We start from the raw sequence: 22,280 nt of genomic DNA on the forward strand, positions 1-22,280 counted from the left end.
TCATTTCAAGATTACAAAATGCAACCTGTACTTGGGATTATACTCTAAGTCCTTGGGAGGCCCAGAAATAGGTATTTCTGAGAAATAGATATGACTCACATCATTTATACCTTTGGGAGTTATTGGTTTAGGGTTAGCAACTCAGAGTAGACCCCAGGTATCTAGGCTGGAGTTGGCTCATACCCAACTTCTTAGGTTAGAAAGGAGACCAGAAAGGGGATTAAATTTTCCGTTCAGGACACAAGGAGTTACTGAAGGTGTTAATGACACCGACATGTAAGAAACATTACATCGATTTACTGTCCCAACTAAAATCAGATCTGCTCCGAGCTGCCACTTGCCGGGGTGCAGGTGCTCTGCACAGGTGGACCACTCCAGTTTCGGTGCAGCATCACTGTGGTGGTCGGTCAGGGGACCTCATGAAGCCATGGATCCCCCCAACTCAGGATGGGAAAGAGGGAATGGAGGCGGAGACAAGTGTGGCACCCTGGTTGGGTGCCTGGTTGGGTTGGAGCCTGTGGCACTCTCCACTGGCTTCCCCTTGGTGCCCTGGTGGGCTTCTGGGGCACAGCCCCATCCTCTTGGAACCCCTACCATCCCTTCAAATCCCCCCACTTCCCTGGGCCCCCCCTCATCCCCTGGAAGCCATCCTATCCCCCCCAGAGCCCTGCTTGTTCCCCAGGAGCTACTCCTCCCTCTGGGAGCCCCCTGTCCTTCTGGAGCCCCACCTCATCCCCCTAGGAACCCCCTATCCCTCTGGAGCCCCCCAGTTCCCCCAAAGTAACCTGTCCCCTGGGAGCCCCCAGGGCCCAGTAAGGGTAGAAGTGGGACAGTCGGGCCTCCAAGCTGTACAGACTGCCTCTCAGCCCCTGACACACAGCCCAGCTTGGCTCTGTCTGAGAGCAGGGGACCCCTCCGGAGTAAAGGTCATGGTGGTCTGGACCGGGATGTCCAGTGGGCTTTTGGAGGCACAGGTGAGTGACAGTGGTGAAGGGCTGGCAGTCAGGGCGAGAGGAAGGGGCACTCTGGGTGTCAGCTGTGGTAGCTGAGAGCATTGTCGGGCCGTTTACCGAGTGGGAGGGCCAAGCAAAGCCACCTTGAGGTGGGGTAGAGTTACTTCAGGCGTGGTGATTTGGGGATGCCCACGAGACACCCAGAGATTTAGCCGACTGGCCTTTGAGACAGCTGGGTAGAGACTGACCACGACCTGGTGCGTCTTTAACCCTGTGGGGAGCAGGCCCAGAGCGGACTCCTGGACGGGCCTGTCCTTCACTGTCAGCCAGAAGGGAAAGCTCATCATGGGGGCCGGGGCCAGTTGCTCGTGGCTCAGGGAGGCCAGGCGAGAGTGTCGGTTTGGCCTGAAGCCAGTGGGGCTCGGTACCCCTCACTCGCTTAGTCCCCCTGGGGCCCCAGAATAGACCCAGAATGGCTCTGTTGTCACATGTTGTGAACTTTGTCAAATTAAAGCATTTTGATTGGCCTCTTTCCACTCCGGCATCTCCTCTGTTACGCTCCCCCTCTGGCCAAGAAAGCCAAGTCAGGAATATGCCGTCTAAAGTGCATTTGGACAGGGGCACCCGGGTGGCTCAGTCGGTTGGGCATCCGACTTCGGCTCAGGTCATGATCTCGCCGTCTGTGAGTTTGAGCCCCGCATCGGGCTCTGTTCTGACAGCTCGGAGCCCGGAACCTGCTTCGGATTCTGTGTCTCCATCTCCCTCTGCCCCTCCCCTGCTCATGCTCTGTCTCACTCTCTCTCAGAAATAAAAATATTAAAAAGAAGTAATGTTGGGGCGCCTGGGTGGCGCAGTCGGTCAAGCGGCCGACTTCAGCCAGGTCACGATCTCGCGGTCCGTGAGTTCAAGCCCCGCGTCGGGCTCTGGGCTGATGGCTCGGAGCCTGGAGCCTGTTTCCGATTCTGTGTCTCCCTCTCTCTCTGCCCCTCCCCCGTTCATGCTCTGTCTCTCTCTGTCCCAAAAATAAATAAACGTTTAAAAAAAAAAAAAAAAAAAAAAAAAAAAAGGACAACGAGACCTAAGCCGCGGTGCACAAAAGGGATGTGATTGGCCGAGAGACTTTGCAAGGCCCTCACCTCTACTGGTGCTCAGAATGCAAATTAAAACCACAGTAACACATGACCTTTTGCTCATCAGCTAAAATTTCAAAGGCTGTCGCTGTTTGGGGTTGAGAGGCTGGGGAGCTGCCGTTGTCGGGCCCTGGATGAGGTGGGAGTCCACGCTTAACCGGCCCGAACAGGACAGCTCGGCAGCGTCCGTCAAAATCCACAACTCCTGTGTACTTTTATAAGCAATTCGGTTTGGCGGGGGGCGGGGGGTCTGTCCTAAGGAAGGACACGGAAGGCTGTTCGTGGCCTCACTGCCGGTACCAGAGAAGAGTTGGAACAGCTTTGATGCCCAGAGGCAGCAGGGTGGTCAGTGTGCCAGCACCCGGCGTTGAGAAGGAGAGCCCCTTCAGGTGTTACTTAGCGAGCAGAGGAGGATCGCGTGATGGCCTTGGTTACAAAGAGGCTGGACCGGCTGGAGGAGAGAAAGGGAGGCAGAGGCACTACCCAGAGCTGAGCGGCACCCAGCACCAGCACCCCTCGGGCGCTGCGGGTCTGCAGGAGGAGGCCCCGTGCTGGGGGCCCGTCACCGGCAGGCCTGTTGCCCTCTGGCTGAGAGCCCGGCCAGGAGCGGGACACGCGGCTCCTCCCTTCCTTCCGCCTCGTCGTAGCTCCTGCTGGTGCCTCCCTGGCAGAGGCCAACGAGAAGCTGAAGGTCGGGGAGTCGGGGAGACACGGTTTGTCGCCTTCATGCCTGGGACTCCGAGGTGAGCACCAGAGGAGCTATGAGCCAACAGAAGGCTGGCCCCGCTGATGAGGTCAAGGCAACCCTGTAACAGGGAGTCCCGGGTGCCAATTACGGATGAGGAACACCGTCCCGCAGCACACGGGAAGTGAAGAAGCCACGTCACGGGACGGGACCGGGGTCGTGGTCTGTACAGGAAGGCGATGCCTGCATGTGTGCGTGTAGACACACGCACGTGCGTATGTCTCTCTTGAGCTCCGTCTCTCTCTCTTTTTTTGTTTTTTTCAACGTTTATTTATTTTTGGGACAGAGAGAGACAGAGCATGAACGGGGGAGGGGCAGAGAGAGAGGGAGACACAGAATCGGAAACAGGCTCCAGGCTCCGAGCCATCAGCCTAGAGCCCGACGCGGGGCTCGAACTCACGGACCGCGAGATCGTGACCTGGCTGAAGTCAGACGCTTAACCGACTGCGCCACCCAGGCGCCCCTCCGTCTCTCTCTTTCAAAAGTAAATAAACATTTTTAAAAAATTAAATAAATAAACATTAAAAAATAAAAAAAACAAAAAGATATGAAAGATACTAAGGACTCAGTGAATTTGTATGAGTTGCTGTGGGTAGAACATTGTTTCAGATTAGGAACTTTTATTTTGAGGGTTTTTTTGTTTTTTTGCTTTTCTCCTTTTCAGTTTTTTATTTAATTTGTAGTGAGTTAACACAGAGTGAAGTATTGATTTCAGGAGTAGAATTCAGTGATTCATCACTTACACACAACACCCAGTGCTCATCACAAGTGCCTTCCTGATACCCATCACCCATGTAGCCCCCCCACCTCCCTCCATCAGCCCTCAGTTCTCTATCATTAAGAGCCTCTTCCTTCCCTCTTTTCCCCTGCCTTCCCGTATGTTCATCTGTTCTGCTTCTTAAATTCCACATATGACCGAAATCATGTGGTATTTGTGTTTCTCTGACTTATTTCACTTAGCATAATACCCTCTAGCTTCATGCACATCATTGCAAATGGCAAGATTTTGTTCTTGTTGATGGCCAAGTAATGCTCTGTTCTGTATATAAACCACATCTTTATCCATTCATCAGTCAATGGATGTTTTGGCTCTTTCCATAAATCAGGAGTGATTGTAAACATCGGGGTGCATGTGTTCTTTCAAATCTGTATTTTTGTATTCTTTGGGTACATACCTAGTAGTGCAATTGCTGTGTCATAGGGTAGTTCTATTTTTAGTTTTTGAGGAACCTCCATACTGTTCTCCACGGTGGCTGCACCAGTTTGCATTCTCAACAAGAGTGTAAGAGGTTCCTCTCTCTCCGCATCCTCGCCAACATTTGTTGTTGCCTGAAGTGTTAATGTTAGCCATTCTGACAGGTGTGAGGTGGTATCTCATTGTGGCTTTGATTTGTATTTCTCTGATGATCAGTGATGTTGAGCATCTTTTCATGTGTCTGTTGGCCATCCGGATGTCTTCTTGGGAAAAATGTCTATTCATGTCTTCTACCCATTTCTTCACTGGATTATTTGTGTTTTGGGTGTTGAGTTTGATAAGTTCTTCATAGATTTTGGATACTAACCCTTTATCTGTCATTTGCAAATATCTTCTCCCATTCTGTCAGTTGCCTTTTAGTTTTGCTGATTGTTTCCTTTGCTGTGCAGAAGCTTTTTATTTTGATGAGGTCCCAGTAGTTCACTTTTGCTTTTGTTTCCCTTGCCTCTGGAGACGTGCTGAGTAAGAAGTTGCTGCGGCCGAGATCAAAGAGGTTTTTGCCTGCTTTCTCCTCGAGGATTCTGATGGCTTCCTGTCTTACATTGAGGTCTTTCATCCATTTTGAGTTTATTTTTGTGTCTGGTGTAAGAAAATGGTCCAGGTTCATTCTTCTGCATGTCACTGTCCAGTTTTCCCAGCACCCCTTGCTGAAAACGCTGCCTTCATTCCATCGGATATTCTTTCCTGCTTTGTCAAAGATCAGTTGGCCATTCGTCTGTGGGTCCATTTCTGGGTTCTGTATTCTGTTCCATTATCTGGGTGTCTGTTCTTGTGCCAGGGCCAGACTGTCTTGATGATGACAGCTTTGTGATACAGCTTGAAGTCCGGGATTGTGATGCCCCCTGCTTTGCTTTTCTTTTTCAAGATTGCTTTGGCTATTCGGGGTCTTTTCTGGTTCCATACAAATGTTAGGATTGTTTGTTCTAACCGTGTGAAGAATGCTGGTGTTATTTTGATAGGGATTGCACCGAATGTGTCGATTGCTTTGGGTGGTATCGACGTTTTAACAATATTTGTTCTTCCAATCCACGAGCATGGGATGTTTTTCCATTTCTTTGTGTCTTCAGTTTCTTTCATAAGCTTTCTGTAGTTTTCAGCATACAGATCTTTTACATCTTTGGTTAGATTTATTCCTAGGTATCTTGTGGGTTTGGGTGCAGTTGCAAATGGGATCAATTCCTTGATTTCTTTTTCTGCCACTTCATTATTGGTGTATAGAAATGCAACCAATTTCTCTACCTTGATTTTATATCCTGCAACTTTGCTGAATTCATGTGTTAGCTATAGCAATTTTTCGGTGGAACTTTTTGGATTTTCTACTTAGAGTGTCATGTTGTCTGGGAATAGTGAAAGTTTGACTTCTTCCGTGCCCGCTTGGATACCTTTTATTTCTTTTTGCTATCTGATTGCTGAGGCTAAGACTTCAGTGTTATGTTGAACAGCAGTGGCAGGAGTGGACATCCCGTCTTGTTCCTGACCTTAGGGGGAAAGCTTTCAGTTTTTCCCCATTGAGGATGATATTAGCTGTTGGTCTTTATATGGCCTTTATGATCTTGAGGTATATTCCATCTAATCCTACTTCGTTGAGTGTTTTTATTGAGAATGGATACTGTATTTTGTCACGTGCTTTTTCTCCACCTATTGAGAGGATCATATGGTTCTTATCCTTTCTTTTATTAATGTGTATCACATTAATAAAAGAAATTATAAATAAAAGAAATTAATTGATTTGTGAATATTGAACAACCCCCAAAGCCCAGGAATAAATCTCATTTGATCATGGTGAATAATTCTTTTAATGTACTATTGGGCTCAATTTGGTAGTATCTCGTTGAGAATTTTTGCATGCATGCTCATCAAGGATACTAGCCTGTAACTCTCCTTTTGAGTGGGGTCTCTGTCTGGTTTTAGAATCAAGGTAGTGCTGGCCTTGGAGGAGTTTGAAGTTCTCCTTCCATTTCTATCCTTTGGAACAACTTGAGAAGAATAGATATTGATTCTTCTTTAAATGTCTGGTAGAATTCCCCTGGGAAGCCATCTGGCCCTGGACTCTTTGTTGGGAGATTTGCTTTCATCAACATCAGTCGAGTAAATTTGAAGATCATTTGGCTTTACAAAACAATTCACGGGGCGCCTGGGTGGCTCAGTCGGTTGAGCGTCTGACTCTGATTTTGGCTCAGGTCACGATCTCGTGGTTTGTGGGTTTGAGCTCCACATCGGGCTGTGTGCTGACCGTGTGGAGCCTGCTTGGGATTCTCTGTCTTCCTATCTCTCAAAAATAAATAAACATAAAAAAAAATGAATGAAGTAGCTTTGCACGTCCTGATATGGAATAATTTCCAGGAAATACGAAGTGTGTTTACAGCCCGTTAGCAGTGTGCCTGCTGCCCTTCCCTCTGCAGGGCCCGTGTGTCTGTGCAGAGAACCTCCAAGGGGTTGCTGCGTATCTGCTGTGTCCCCCACACGCAGCCTCAAGGTCACACGTATGTGCAGACGCGCTGAAGCCTGTGCCTCAGACTAGCCTGGTTATCTGTGGCAGGGGTTACCGTTTCTCTCGTCTGACTTTGTCTCCCTTCATGGTGAAGCTCGTTTTCCTGAGCCTCTTTCGTTTTATTTCTTCCTTTCCTTACCTGAAATCCGACTCCTTTAATAGGCCGAAGTGTCCGCCCTCATTCATGTTCAGCTTGTTGTACTCCGGTCTCACACACAACTGACAGACACACCAAGGGACCTCCCTGGGCTGTCCCTTTGACCTCTGTCTACATTCGAGCCCATATGTGAGTTGTCTGCTATTCGTTGTTTTTACAATCAGAAAAAAATCTATTCCATTTTTGCCCAGCAGTTTGGTGCCCCTGCCCCCTCCCTGGGTCTCAGTTCCTTCTTCTGGAGAGACAGAAGCATCCCGCTGTTGGGGATTCTTTCTTTCTCTTATTGAAGTTACGTGGACACACAATGTTACATAGTTCCAGGAGGACAACATAGTGATTCCACAATTGTGTACAGGATAGGTGTGTGATCACCATCCGTCCCTGTACAGAGTTTTTACAGTATCATCGACCGTATCCCCTGTGCTGCATTTATTTTATAGCTGGGCATTTGCACGGCCTCATCCCCTCCCCTGTTTTGCCCATCCGCCTCCCCCAACCTCCCCTCTGGCACCATCCCATTTATTTTCTGCATTTAAGTCTTTTTTCTTTGTTCATTTGTTTTGATTCTTTAGATTCCACATGAGTGAAAGCATACGGTATGTGTGTTTCTCTGTCCGACTTATTTCACTTAGCATAATGCCCTCGGGGTCCATCCATGTTGTTGCAAATGGCAGGATTTCCTTCCTTTCTACGGCTGAGTAATTTTGCGTCGTCTCCGTCTCCCACTCTTCTTACCCATTCGTCTGCGCATGGGCACTGGGGCCGCTTCCACAAGTTGGCAGCTGTAACATCTGCTACAATAGACTCGGGGGCGCACGTCCTTTCCAGTTAGGGTGTTGGTTTTCTTGGGTAGATACCCACAAGCGGACTCACTGGCTCCTGCAGCAAGTCCACGTTTTAGTGTCGGAGGAACCGCCACACTGTTGTCCACAGCAGCCACACGGGCTTACACTCCGCCACCAGTGCGCGACCGTCCCCTTTTTCTCCACACGCTCACATTGTTGTGGATTCTGACGAGGATGGGCCCTTGATCTGCTCACTCTGGCGAAGAGGCACGGGCAGGGGGTAAAACCCTGTCTCACAGCCTGCCTGCCAGAGCAGACCCTGGGAGTTCAGGGACGGCTGGCATTCCGTCCGATCTTGCAGGGGAAGCCGGCCTGGACCCGCACTGGCACTGAGGCGCGCCAGCCACAGGCGGGAAGTTCCCCTCTGTGATTCCGATGGCCTAGTGTACTCCCGTGGCCGCAGTGGCCAAGGCCGTCTGCACAGCTCTGTCCGCGGGCTGTCCTCGCCGGGAAGGACTCGGCTCCACCGCGTCCTCGGAGGAGACCCAGCCCCGCGAAGCGTCGGCAGCTCACACAGGTTTTACAGAGCGACGGAGGAGAGGGTCAGGACGTGCACCGCCTTGCTGAAGTCAGTGTAGACGTCCGATGTGTGCGGCGCCCCCAAGGTCCTTTCTGGCTGCCAGCTGCCCTTCCTCCCACGTGATCCCCACCCCCAGCTCCGTGGCTGCTGGGGACCTCACACAGGACCCCTTCTGAGGGGGGACGTGGGGGCCTCCCGCAGGGGAGCCAAGCCCACCGTGGGCCATCTTTGCACAACCCAAAATCCAGGATGGGTTTCACACTGTAAAGGGCTGCAGAAAAACAAGACAAAAAGCTGGAGAACACGCAACAGGGCCTGTGTGGTCCCCAAAGCCCCAAATATTACCGTCTGGACCTCAGCAGAGAGTCCGAGAGCCCCAGTCCAGAGTGACAGGAAATAGCACCAACAGGAAAACCCGAAATCCCCCTGGCTGGCTCTCGTCTGCTTTCTGCACTGTGGGCAGGGGGCAGGCGGGCTGGGGGGCCTGGAGGGCTGAGGACTTCTGGGGTGAGCTGGGTGCAGACCCCTGCCGGCGAGAGTGTCTGGGCTCCAGGCGCCCCAAGGCTCAGACAGAGCGCTGCGTCGTGGTCCAGTTGTAAGCAGCCGCCCTCAGGACGGCCCTGGGTCTGTCCTGTGCCCTTTGTCACAGAAATCCGTCTAATGCCAGGAACACCCACTTCTGACCCCTGAATGCTGTGACTCTGTTCTCGTTTCCTTGCTCCGTGGGCATCTGAGGGGCCGCAGACCGCTGGCGTCCTGTGACTTGGGTGGGTCACAGGGCCAGCCAGCCGCGGCCGCTGCTCCGGTGGCCCAGAAGTTGGGTCCTTCGGCTTCTGTGTTGCTGAGGACGAGGCCGTGGCCTGGGACGAGCAGGAGAGCGCCAGCAGCTTTGGGGCTGTTCTCAGGGATGGATGAGAAGCCTGGAGCCCAGTAGGCCCCGTCGTCACCGCCACCGGGTGGTCTGCGGGCGGAGGCACAGCCCAGTCCTCCCGAGCCTTTCTGGGAGACGGCTGAGCGAGAACCCCAGGCCGTTGCGAGTTCTGGAAGGTTCCATAGGCTTATTGAGATGCAGCCTCCACTGTGATCCCAGAGAGGCGGGCAGCGCGGCTGTTGCTGGAGGAGCAGAGGCTGCTTTCGTGTTCGCAGCCGCCCAGCGGGAAGCCCTCGGTCCACAGCCGGCTGCTCGGGGGCTCCCTGTCCGCAGGCGCACGCCCTTCCACACACCGTGCACGTGCTGCTCACGTTCTTCTGCACACTCCGGACACGCCCCGCGCACACCCCACGCGTGCCGCATCTGCTGCTGATCTCCCGCAGATCCTCCCCGAGCGTGTCCTGGAACATAGGCCTCCCGGAGACACCTTCTCAACCTTGACCTCTGAAAATGTTCGCATTTCATCCTCGTCGCTGAAGGGTGTCTCCACGGGGTGTGGGAGGCCAGGTCACTGCCCTGCTCCCGGACAGAGGTGGGAGCCAGTGGCGCTGGCCCGCGGCCCCAGGTCCCTGCAGGTTCCTCTCCGTCTGCTTCTTTCTGGTGGCTGCTTCCAGGACTCTCCTGTGCCTGTGGCTGTTGGCAGGTTGGGTAAGACGTGCCCCCCGTGTGGCGCTCTCTCCTCGCGCTGCTGGAGGTTCCTGGGTCTCATCAAAATATTTAGCCCTTATTTCTTCAACAGTCTTTTAAATGTTTATTTGTTTTTGAGAGACAGAGTGTGGCCGGGGGAGGGGCAGAGAGAGAGGGAGACCCAGAATCGGAAGCAGGCTCCAGGCTCCGCGCTGTCAGCACAGAGCCCGACGCGGGGCTTGAACTCATGGACCCGGAGATCATGACCTGAGCCGAAGTGGACACCTAACTGACGGAGCCCCCAGGCGCCCCAGCAATTTTTTACTCCCTCATCTTTGTCCTCTCCTTCTGGGATGTCAGCACTGCACATGTGGTATAGGCGTTACCTCCCGGTGTTACACGTTCCCTCACCCTGCATCACGTCACAGATACTGCGGTGCTTACAAACGGAAGGCTCGTGGCGACCTTGTATCGAGCAAGGCTGTGGCACCACTTTTCAATAGCATTTGATCCCTTCGTGCCTGTGTGCCCGCTGAATAATAAAGAACTTGACTGGTCTTTGTCCCGGCTTTCTGGGGTGGAGACTCGAAACCCTTGAGTTTTGAGTCACAGGGGCGTCCTTCTCACTCACACGTGAGTTTATGTCATGACCACCTGGCCAGGTGTGCTCGCTATTGGGGTTTCTTTGCTTTTAGGGTGAGGAGATACGGTTGACCCATGAACAACGCAGGTGTGAGCTGCACAGGCCACGTGTACGTGGGTTGTTTCCAGTGACCACAGCACAGTGCTGCAAACGTCGCTCTCCTAACTTTCCTAATGACATTTGATTCTCTAGCTTAGTTTATTGTAAGGACTTAGCAGGTACTGTATACAGCACGCAAAGTACATGGTAATGCACTGTTTATGTTACCAGCAAGACTTCCAGTCAGCGGTAGCTGTTAGTCAAGTTTCTGGGAAGTCAAAGGTTATATGCAGACCTTCAACTGCACAGGGGTGGGGGGCATCGGTACCCCTTGACCTGTGCATTCTCAAGGGGCAACTGTATATGTGTGTGTACAAACCGTGCAAACACACAAATGAGAAATGTTTCTCTGCGCAACCAGCTGTACCTACGTTAAGCTAAACACGAGTTCTTACTACGTCTCTGACCACCACCCGTTACCCCAGGGCCCATCCTCCCCTCGATCCCCTGGAACCTCCCACTCAGCGGTGAGACCGCACGGGGCTCCCACCGGCCGCCGGCCACGTAGTCAGTTGTTCCACTCCAGGACGCGGGCCGCAGGATCAGAACTGGTCACCTGACCCCGCCGGGAACAACTTCGTCAACTAGAGCCCAGCGCTCGCGGGCGGGTGCCCTGCCTCGAGTCCTACGGACTCCCGCCCCTTCAGTGAGGGGGTTTCACGCGTTTGTAACACCCCGAGAGTCTGGCCACCGTCTGCATCCCTTCCTGGGTCCCCGATGTCCGAAATTATCTTTCCTTCATTCGCGAACGTTAAAGTTCTGTGGGTTTTGAGAAATGTGCGGTGCCCTATATCTGAAGGAAAGTATTTGCAGAACAGTTTCACTGCTCTAAAAATCCCCCTACCTGTTCAGCTCTGCCGCCTCCCAGACCTCTGGCTGCTGCGGTCCGTTTGGCATCTCTATAGCTTTGCCTCTTCCCTTAGTAAGGTGCACGTGGGCTTCCTCCGGTGTCCGTGCGGCCTCAGAGCTCATTCCTTTTTATCCCCGAATAGCAGTCCCTTGTCCGCATGGACCACGGTTTGTTTATCGATCCGCCTGTTGAAAATACCTCGATTACTTGCAGTTCTTGGCGATTATAAATGAGCTGTTATCAACGTTCAGTGAAGGTTTTGTGTGGACAGAAGCTTTCAAGTTAGTTGGGTAAATAACTAGGAGGGTGATTGCTGGGTTGTACGGTAAGAGGATGTGTGGTTTTGTAAGAAACCGCCAAACTCAGTTCCAGCGGCCGCACCATTCTGCACCCCCGCCTGCAGTGAGAGAGGCCCCGCTCTTGTCCTACTGGCAGCCGGTGTTGTGGGTTCCTTCCATTTCAGCCATTCTGATAGAGAGTTGTGTCGGGGCATCTCCGGTGGCCTTTTGATTTGAAACTCCCTGATGACACACGGTGCTGAGCATCTTTTCGTGCTCTGACTTGTGTGTGCACGTCTTTGAGGGGAGATGCACGGTCAGATCTTTTGCCTGACTTTTACTGGGTGGTTTGTTTTGTTATACTTGAGCTTTAAGGGTTATTTGTACATTTTGGATAACAAGTCCTTTATCTGATAATGTGACTTGTGTGTATTTTTTGTATTGTGACTTTCTATTCTTTAAATGCCGCCCTTCCCGGGGCGCCTGGGTGGCTCCATCGGTTAAACATCCGACTTCGGCTCAGGTCATGATCTTGTGGCTCGTGGGTTCGAGCCCCACGTCCAGCTCAGAGCCTGGAGCCTGCTTCAGATTCGGTGTCTCCCTCTCTCTCTCCCCTTCCCCCACTCGCTCGCTCTCTCTGTCTCTCTCAAAAATAAATAAACATCAAAAAAAGTTTTTTGATGTTGCCATTCCCAGAGCAAAAATGTTTAATTTTAATGGAGTCTAACTTGCAAAATTTTTCTTTCAGGGACTGTGCTTTGGTGATGCGTCTACACGCAAGGTCACTTTTGTTTTACTGTAGAAGTTTTACAGTTTTGTGTTGTACATCTAGGTAAATTCAAAATACATTTTTCATATTACTGTGGCTTATAATTTATTTTGAATTAAATGTTGTATAAGAGTTAGGAGCTGCATCGAGGTTCGTTTCTGTACATATGGGGGCTCAATTCTAGAACCGGAGATGTTTGTATATTCAGCTTTTTTCTCCCCTGTAATGTGGAGCGATTTAATTTGCTATGTTCAATATAGAGACGGTTTCTGGAGATAATACAAGTTGCCCTCTCAGTAGAATTCGTTTTGCTTTCTTTTCTTTTAATAGCATTGCTGTTTCTTGGAGAATTCTGTGGTAACTATAAAAAAGTAAAAACAGTATTTATTTCCATCAGTTAATGAAGCAATATATAAATTGTGACACACTCATAGAATTGATTTGTGAAAAATAATTAGTGCATGTATTAACATAAATTTCACATTTTTAATTGAGTGACAGGCACATAACAAAATAATGGGTATGCTATGTACATTTTTTACAGAAATATAATTAACATAAAACAGTGGGTGTCAGGTGTGCATCGTAACAATTCGACGTTTGTGGAAATGGGGAAATGGGGAAACGATCACCACAACAGACTTAGGCAACATCCATCACCTCTCCTGGTCACAAAAACTGTTTTCTTCTGATGAGAACTTTTAATCTACTATCTGCCGTTGCAACTTTCCAACGCACGGTATGTGATTATTAGCTAGAGTCAACATGCTGCGTGTCACATTCCCCGGGACTCGTTTATTCTGGAACTGAGGTTTGTCCCAACGGACCCCTTTCATCCCGTCTGCCCACACCCCGCCCCCTCGCAGCCGGCGACCACCGCTCGGCTGTCTGTGTCTCTGGGCGCATAGTCATGCGCAGTAGGTCCTACGTGTGCGTGTGCGTCCGCGTAAACGCGAAGCCCTGCAGACCCATCCACGTCGCGGCAAACGGCAGGATTTCATTGTTTTTATGGCTGAGTAATATCCCATCGTGTGTATGTGCCACTTCTTTATCCGGTCCTCCCTCGACGGACATTTGGGCTCTTTCCACGTCCAGGCTGTTACCAATAGTGCCGCAGTGAACGTGGAATGCGTACATCTTCTCAAGTTAGTGTTTTCATTTCCTTTGGATAAATTCCCAGAAATGGGATTGCTGGGTCATCTGGTAGTTCCGCTGTTTTCTCACTGTCTTTAATTTTTGGAGGAACCTCCACACTGCTTCCCAGAGCGGCTGCACCAACGTTTACTTCCACCCGCGGTGCTCGAGGCTCCCTTCTCCGCATCCTCGCCAGCACCTGATACGGCTTGTCTTTGGGCCTCGCCTTTCCGGCAGGTGTGAGGTCATATTTCACTGTGGCTTTAATTTGCATTTCCCTGATGATGAGAGACGTTGAGCATCTTTTCATGTGTTTGCTGGTCACCTGTGTCTTCTTTGAAAAAATGTCCGTTCGTGTCTTCTGCCCATTTTTAAAATATTTTTTTTAACGTTTATTCATTTTTTTGGGACAGAGAGAGACAGAGCATGAACGGGGGAGGGGCAGAGAGAGAGGGAGACACAGAATCGGAAACAGGCTCCAGGCTCCGAGCCATCAGCCCAGAGCCTGACGCGGGGCTCAAACTCACGACCGCGAGATCGTGACCTGGCTGAAGTCGGACGCTTAACCGACTGCACCACCCAGGCGCCCCTCTTTATACCTTTTAATATTAGCTCCTTGTCACATCCATGATTTGCAAATATCTTCTCCCACTCAGTAGGTTGTCCGTTCATTTTGTCGACGGTTTCCTTGGCTCCGCAGAAGCTTTCTGGTTTGTGTGGTCCCGCGTGTTTAGTTTTGCTTCTGTTGCCTTTGCTTTCGGTGTCAAATCCAGTAATCGTCGCCAAGACCAGTGCTAAGGAGCTTAAGCCTGTGTTTTCTTCCAGGAGTTTTATGGTTTGAGGTCGTCCATTCTGAGTTGGTTTTGTGTATGATGTGACGTAGGGTCCAGTTTCGTTCTTTTGCCGGTGGCTGCCCCGTGTTCCCAGCACCGTTTGTTGAAGAGACTGTCCTCCACCATGTGTATTCTTGCCTCCTTCACCGTAATTTACGTGACCATATGTGTGCAGGCTTATTTCCGGGCTCTGCATTCTGTCCCAGCTTTCTTTGTTCTAAGATTTAATTCAGTGACCTGAAAACAGTTTGACTGTTTCACGTGTTCCTTTTATACTTCGTTAGGTAGAGCTGGGGCATTCTTTAGTCGGGTTCATTCTTCCCCACCATCAGGGGAACACCTTTCTGAACGTTCTCGCTGATGCCCCATGAATGGCGAGGCCCCATCTAGCTGTTGGGAACAGGCAGTATTCCCAGCAACTCGTGAGGGTTCCCTGGGGACCGTTCCCTCCAATTCCTTTGGATTCTCTCCGCCAGTCGGGCAGTTTCCTCACGTGCATGTGCTGACTAGCGCGCTGCTGAACGCTCAGGGGGCCCTGGGGGCCTCGAGTCCTTACTTTGTGCAGACGCTCGCTGACCGACAGCACAGATTCTAGCCTCCTTGGCCTCCCAGCCTCCAGGCTCTGTCGCCTTAACCAAGAAGGCCTCTGGGATCCGCGTGGGTTTTCTAACCTCTGCCGTGGGCTGGAAACCTCCTCCAGGCAGGAGCGGGGGCCGTCCTGTGCCTCACCTCGTGCGCTTGCAGTCCAGCAGGGTCCTTTGTCCCTGGGTGTCCCATATCTTCATATATCCTTTCAGGTTTTCGTAGTTGTTTCTGGTGGGAGAGGGATACAGTCCCTGTTACCCTGTCTTGATCAGGAGCAGAAAGCCTGATGGCCACGTTTCGGTCGAGTTTGAAGAGACGTAACCCGTGAAGCCCGCTGTCATTTTACTCCTCCGGGGTCCGCTTCCCCCCCAGGGCCCGGTGCTATCCGAGCCACCACAGTTGCGCAGCCGGGAAAGCGACCTGGGAACACCCACTTTCAGTCGCCATCGGAAAGATGTCTTTGGAGTGTTTCACTGAGTTAGGATCCATATCACACACTCCCGCTTTGGACAAGCATGAAGGTGCCTTCCTTGGCTATATTTACGTGTATTTAAGAACGGTGAGAAGTTCAGATTAAAAAACCCATCAAACATGAAACAAAAGCAGTGGAGGTAAGTGATGGAATCAGTAGAAGTCATCCCATCAGCGGTAAGTGACTTGTTACAAAATCCTTCCGCTCTCATCAGAAGGGAAGGTGTTAAAAGGAGGAGACCGAGCTCCAGTGGCGGCAGTGAGTGGACTCACGACGTTCGCTGGCCCAGGGAACGAGGAGCAGGTCGTGTGGGCATGAGGGGGCCGGGGACACGTTTCTCGCCGACCTGCCCTGACAGCGGAACATGCAGCACCGGGGGACGGTGGGGGGGTGCCGTGCGGACCTCGGGTGTGCGGACTGGGGGGGCCCGGCCCCGAGGAAACCCAGAGGCCCGAGGCCACCGCTGGGACGTGAAAGAAATTTGACAAGGACGCTCCCGTGAGTCACAGCCCGTCGCGGTGGCAGGTGGTGAGGCTCAAGAAGCTTGAACTGGCAGCGGTGTGAGCGGTTCAGCCCCCACGTCGGAGGAGGACTGGCTGCGGAGGCCCCACCGCCCGGGGTCCCCTCACCCGCCCGCCTGGGCCCAGCCTTCCGGCGCTGTGTTCGCGCAACCCTCTTTTCGAGTCGTTGGACACGGTTTTCATCAATTTTGTCTTCTAGGGGGTGTGAGCTCATCGCAGAGTAACTGAAAATACAGAGAAGGAAACTGGTAGCCCCAGTACGATGTGAAGGGAGCCCCGCGGGCACCTTGATCACCGTTACTCACGTTCTTCCGAGCCCGGCTGCTGCCGCCAGTGGAGGTGCCACGTGAGCCACGCCAGGTGCTCAAAGCCACACGAGGGGGACGGTACGGTGGGAACATTTCCTGTGTGTGTGTGTGTGTGTGTGTGTAAATTTTGGGTTCTGGTCTCATAACTGAGGGGAAATAGACACCCACAAACACACATAACAGGTGCGATCTAGAGGCGAGATGAGGCGCCCCCTGTTGTGGCTGCAAAAGCTGTGAGGCGGAGCCTCGGCTTCTCTTCTGGAGGGGGTGAGCACCGCTGGCCCGGCCTCAGGCCTCGCCACGGGAGCCTCGGCACAGAAGCCGGGCGCCTCCTCGTGTGCCCACCCCCAGGAGGCCCCAGGCTCCGCTCAGCGAGTCAGGGAACCCATGGAACATTTTCCCAAGTTTCTCTGATCCTGGAAACGGCGAAGCCGCCAGTGACACTATATTCTCCACAGCCCAAAGGCCAGTGGTGCATGGCGGGGAGAGAGCTCTTTTATAAACTGGGTCAGCCACTGCTTCGTCCTGGGTGACAACTTGTGTCCGGGCTTTGGGTGTAAGAGTGTGAAGTGCTGGGAAGTAGAAAGGTGGGGTCTGCTTGGGACAGGACATCCCTGTAACCAAAAAACATTAAAAAATGTGCTTAGAAACAGAGAAAAAGACACAGAGAGAGGGAGAGCACGAGTGAGGAAGGGACAGAGAATGAGAGAGAGAGAGAGAGAGAGAGAGAGAGAGAATCCCAGGCAGCCTCTGCTGTCAGCACAGAGCCTGATGCAGGGTTTGAACTCAGGAACCGCGAGATCATGACCTGAGCCGAAGTCAGATGCTTAACCAACTGAGCCCCCCAGGCGCCCCCAAAAAACATCTCTAAGGTAATAAGAATAATACACTTTCCAGAAAAAAATGCTTAGAAAACACATATAAGTATAAATAACAAAAGTAAGTCACCCACAATCCAATTACTAATCAGTAGCAAACATGCCTAAGATTTTGGTGTTTCCGTATATATGTGAAACATAGACATGTGTGTTGTGTTTTGTTTTGTTTTTAACATTTACTCATTTTTGAGAGACCGAGAGTGTAAGGGAGGGGCAGAGAGAGAGGGAGACACAGAATCTGAAACAGGCCCCAGGGTCCGAGCTGTCAGCACAGAGCCCGACGCGGGGCTCGAACTCACAGACGGCAAGATCATGACCTGAGCCGAAGTCGGACACTTAACCCGCTGAGCCACCCAGGCACCCCCATATGTGTTTTATTTTTTACTGTTTACTTATTTTGAGAGAGAAAGAGAGCAAGCAGGGGAGGGACAGAAAGAGGGAGGCAGAGAAGCCCCAGTAGGCTGCACACTGTCAGCACGGAGCCTGATGCCAGGCTGGGATTCACTAACCGTGAGATCATGACCTGAGCCAAAATTGACAGATGCTTAACCGACTGAGCCGCCCGGGCGCCCCTACTTATGTGTTTTATTATTGGATCTTTCATACATACAATCATTTTCAAAACACGAACACCCTCTACTGACCCTATCTTAAAAACGTGATCAGAGCCCCTTGAACACCTTCTCTGATCCCACCCTGCATCGTTGCCCTGAAGGTAACTACCAACCTGAATTTAGTTATTCCCACAGATTTCTACTGTCACATAAGTGTGCATTCCAAAAAATGTAAACTCCCGTTCTGCCTTCTGCCTGTGGTAAACCGTGTATAAATAGTACAGTGTATATCCTTCTGCAGATCGCTTTTTTCCGTTCAGTAACATTGTAGATACAATGTAGTTTGTTCATTTTAACTGAAGCAGAGGATTCCATGGCGTGAATATGCCCAGATTCATCTGTTCACACCCTCTTGTTTCTGATGTCTTGCGCTGAAGACGCACTTCGGGGTATTCACACTTTGTGGACCTGTACACCATGAGAGGTACTTGCTCGGGTCTCGTGGAGTTGCCCTCCAGCGTGGTGGTGAGCACTCGCACGGCCACCAGCAAAACGGAAGCTTTCCCTGTCGCTCCAGGTCCCCACCAGGAATCCCCTGGACAATGTCAGTCCCCCCACCTGAGTCGTAAGAGGGAGAAATTGTGTCTCATTGCCCTTTTGACTGGCATTTCCCCAGCATTGGCGAGGTTGAGTGCACTTTCATATGTTCCTTGCCGTGCATATTTTCTCTGACTTGCCTGTTCATGCTCTGTGCATATCTATTAACTTAGGAAATCCTTCCTCACCCAGGGTCATAAAGATACTGTCTTCTAAACATTTTTAAGGTGTGCTTTTCACAGTGAGGGTGTAAACCCACCTAGATTTGATTAGAGAAGGTATGACCTGAAGTAGAGATACAATATCATAGTCCCTGTGGCCACCACTGAGATATTTACACAAAGACAAACCATAAAAACGTAATTGAAGTGAAATACCAAAAGGAGTTTGCAGAAACCAAAAGGAGGCAGAAAATGGCAAACAGAGAAACAAGGCACAAATAGAAAACACGTAAAAAATGATAAGACTTAAGTCCGAACGCATCAGTTCTTCCATGAGCTGAAAATGGCCTAAGCACATTAAAGACCGACGGTCAGCATGCTGTCAGAAAGGGTCTGCTGCTCTTACCACAGTGTGTGTGTGTAGAAAATCCCTATAGACAGAGACTGTCAGAGCACTTACGAGAAATAACAACTATCTTCTGTCCCCAAGAAACTCGCTTCAAATGTGAGCTTACAAGACGGCTTGAAGAAATGGCAGAGGACACACTGGCAAACGGAAACAGAGGGAGTGCCAGACAAAGTCAACTGCAGAGCAAGGAAAATGCAGAGACCAAGAGGGACATGACAAGAAGACCCAACAAGCCTCAACGTGTAGGCACCTAACACAGGGTCTGCAAAGTACAGAAAGAAAACACTGGCAGGATTTCAAGGGGAATTTGACAAACTCCAGTTACACTCGGAGGCTCCAGTGCTCCTGTCTTGGGAATTGACCAAACTGGTAGAAAGTGAGCAAGGATATGAAGAGGAGAACAGCATCGACATGAACGTGTACACATACAGGTGTCCACACACACGGAACATGTACACATATAGGTGTCCACACACACACACACACCCACACACACACACACACACAAGCATATATACACGTGATATATTTTTATATCTTCACCCAACACAGTAGAACACAACCCTTCAAGTGCACACGACACATTTACCAAGATACACTCTAAAGTCATTGAAAGTAATTGAATGACATAATGGTATTAAGCCAGGCATTGTTAACAGAAAGATAACATGAAATTCTCCCACACTTAGAAGTTAACCACTCCACTTCTAAATAGTTCATACATCAAAGAGGAAGAGTCAAGGGAGATTAGAGCATATTTTGAACTAAAAGTGTCCAATTTATGGGATGCATATAAAGCAGTACTTAGAGGGAAATTCATAGCACTAAATGGTGACATTACAGAAGAAGACAGGTCCCAAATCCATTAACCAAGTGTCCACCTTAAGACGCTCCATGGGGAAGGGAACTCATAGCTCGTGAGTTCAAGCCCCATGTTGGGCATGAAGCCTACTAAAACAAACAAAAGCAAAACCAAAAAACCCCAACAAATAAACCCAAAGCAAGCAGAAGGAAGGAAATGATAAAGATAAGAACAGATATCAGAAAAGTTGAGAACAGAGAAAAATCAGTGAAACCAAAAACTAGTTCTTTGAAAACATCAGTATGTTGATAAATCTCTAGCAGACAGAAAGAATAAAGGAAGACATAATTCACCAATATTAGGAAAGAGAGCATATCACTACCATCCACAGAAACATAAAAAGGGAAACTACAAACGACTGCACACACATTAATTTGACAACTTAGATGAAATGAAGCAATTCTTCAAAACCACACGCTTGCAAAACTCACTCAAGACGAGTTAGGTAACTGGGATAGTCCTCACAATGTGTGTGTCTTTTTCCACATCACCCAGGAATTAACTCCATTCTCACAGACAGTGACCAGGTGTCCCACCAAAGTAACTCAGTTCTGACTCTACCTGCCTGAAGAAAGCACCACAGGTGAAGGACTCAGTCCCACAGCCTGCCCCCAGTTCAGATGCCAGTCCAGGTTGTCTCCTGTGCTTCTGACTCACCAGCTATTAATTGGTTTCCACGACCCCCTCCTCTGGTTCTGTTAATTTGCTAGAGCAGCTCACAGAACTTGGAAGACAAGTTGACTTACTAGATTGCAGGTCTATTACAAAGAATATTAAAGGATATGAATGAACGGCCAGATGTAGAGATACATAGGGTGAGGTGTGCAAGGGTCCCTGGACCCTTCTGCACGTGAGTCACCAACCTGGAAGCCCTCAGGACCCCCTCCTTTTGCGTTTTTATGGAGGCTCCAAACCCTCTAATCATAGTTGGCTCCTCCTGGCACCCGGCCCCCATCCTTAGGGCTCTTCCAAAAGTCTCCTCATGGACACAAACCCAGTTGTGGTGTAAAGGGGCTGTTTATGCGGAACAGGACACCCACTTCACCCTCATGGCTCCGAAGGGACTTCAGGAACTGAGGATGGGAGACCAACTGTTGTAACAAAAGACGTTCCCTTTTCTCTTAGAGACTCCAAGAGTTTTGTGAGCTGTGAGTGCCAGGATCCTGGATGAAGACCGAAATACATATTTGCTGTAAAGCACAGTGTCATAGTCCCATAACCATTTAAAAAATTGAAAATGTAGTTACCCCTCCTGAAAAACCTCCAGGCCCCGAATGCTTCAATGACAAATTCTACCAGACACTTAAAGAAATAACACCAATTACATTCATTCTCTTCCAGAAAAATAAAACAGGAGGGAATATATCCCAACTTATGAGGACAGCATTACCCTGATATTCATACATAAGAGTACAAAAAGTAAAAGGAAGGGAGGGTGGGAGAGAGGGAGAGATGGAAGGAAGGAAGGAAGGAAGGAAAGGGAAGGAGGGAGGAAGGGGGAGGGAGGGAGGAAGGGAGAACTACAGACAAATACTCCTATGAGCCAAATGAAAATCCTCAATCAAAATATAGTCAAATCAAATGTTATATAAGAAGAAGAATACACCACAACCAAGTGGCATTTATCATGAAAATGCAAGGTTGGTTCATCAGTTGAAGACGTATCACTATCATTTGTCATGTTAATCATCTAAAGGAAAAAGATCACACATCGTATCAGTTGGTGCAGAAAGAACATTTGACCAAACCCAGCACCCACTCATGAGAAAACTTCCCTCAAAGGGCGCCTGGGAGGCTCAGTGGGTTCAGCATCCAACTCTTGACTTCAGCTCAAGTTGTGATCTCAGGGTTTGTGAGATCAAATCCCGAGTCAGGCTCTGCACTGACACTGTGGAACCTGCTTGGGATTCTCTCTCTCTTCTCTCTCTGCCCCTCCCCCGGCTTGTGTGCTTTCTTAAAACCAACAAACAAAACTTCCAGCAAAAAAAAGGGGTAGCCGGGAACTTCCTCAACCAGATAAGGGGCATCTACAAAAACAGACAGCAGCTTACATCACATTTAATGGTGAAACACTAGATGTTCTCCCTGAAACTAGGAATAAGACAGAGAAACCTACTCTTAGGAGTCTCATTCAACACCATACCGGAAGTCATAACCACTCTAAGGAAAGTTTAATAAATGTACACATATGGGGAAAAAAAAAAAAGAAATAAAACTGTCCCAAATAACCTGTAAGAAAAACTTGTAGAACAAATATGTAAGTTTGGTGAGGTCGTGGGATGGAAGATTGCAACAGAAAAATCAAACTTAGAAACCATAAATTTAGAAAATACTATCTACGGTAGCTCCAAAAAAGCCCCATAAATACTCAGGTACACTCCACAGAAAACATGCACTGGGTCTGTGTGTTAAAAAATACAAAGTTTTAAAGAAAGACATCTCTAAAGACTTAAATAAATGGAGAGACATACCATGTTCAGGGATTTAAAGGTTTGACATAATAAAGACACCAGTTCTCTTTAAATGATGTGTGGATTAACTGCATTCCCCAAATCCCACAAGATTTGTTGATATAGGTAAGCTGATTCTTATATGCAAAGATGGAAAAACTAGAATAGTTTAAAGAATTTTGAAAAAGAATAAAGGTATGAGCATTACGTTACCTGATTTTTT

At 49.7% G+C, this 22,280-nt stretch overlaps 1 long non-coding RNA gene across 2 annotated transcripts in view; it reads left to right on the forward strand.

Annotated features, from left to right (window-relative positions):
* Positions 1-21,877, forward strand: part of LOC147576273 (uncharacterized) — a 32,801-nt gene extending 10,924 nt beyond the window's left edge. For both annotated transcript variants that reach the window (XR_015240625.1, XR_015240624.1), the window contains exons 4-5: positions 16,038-16,224; positions 18,827-21,877. This is a non-coding gene — a long non-coding RNA (uncharacterized LOC147576273). The remainder of the gene's footprint in view (positions 1-16,037; positions 16,225-18,826) is intronic.
* Positions 21,878-22,280: the final 403 nt, after the last annotated feature.

This window comes from Puma concolor, chromosome D1 (assembly GCF_028749965.1).
Source record: "Puma concolor isolate L17-30 chromosome D1, mPumCon1.1.hap2, whole genome shotgun sequence".
NCBI lineage: Eukaryota > Metazoa > Chordata > Mammalia > Carnivora > Felidae > Puma > Puma concolor.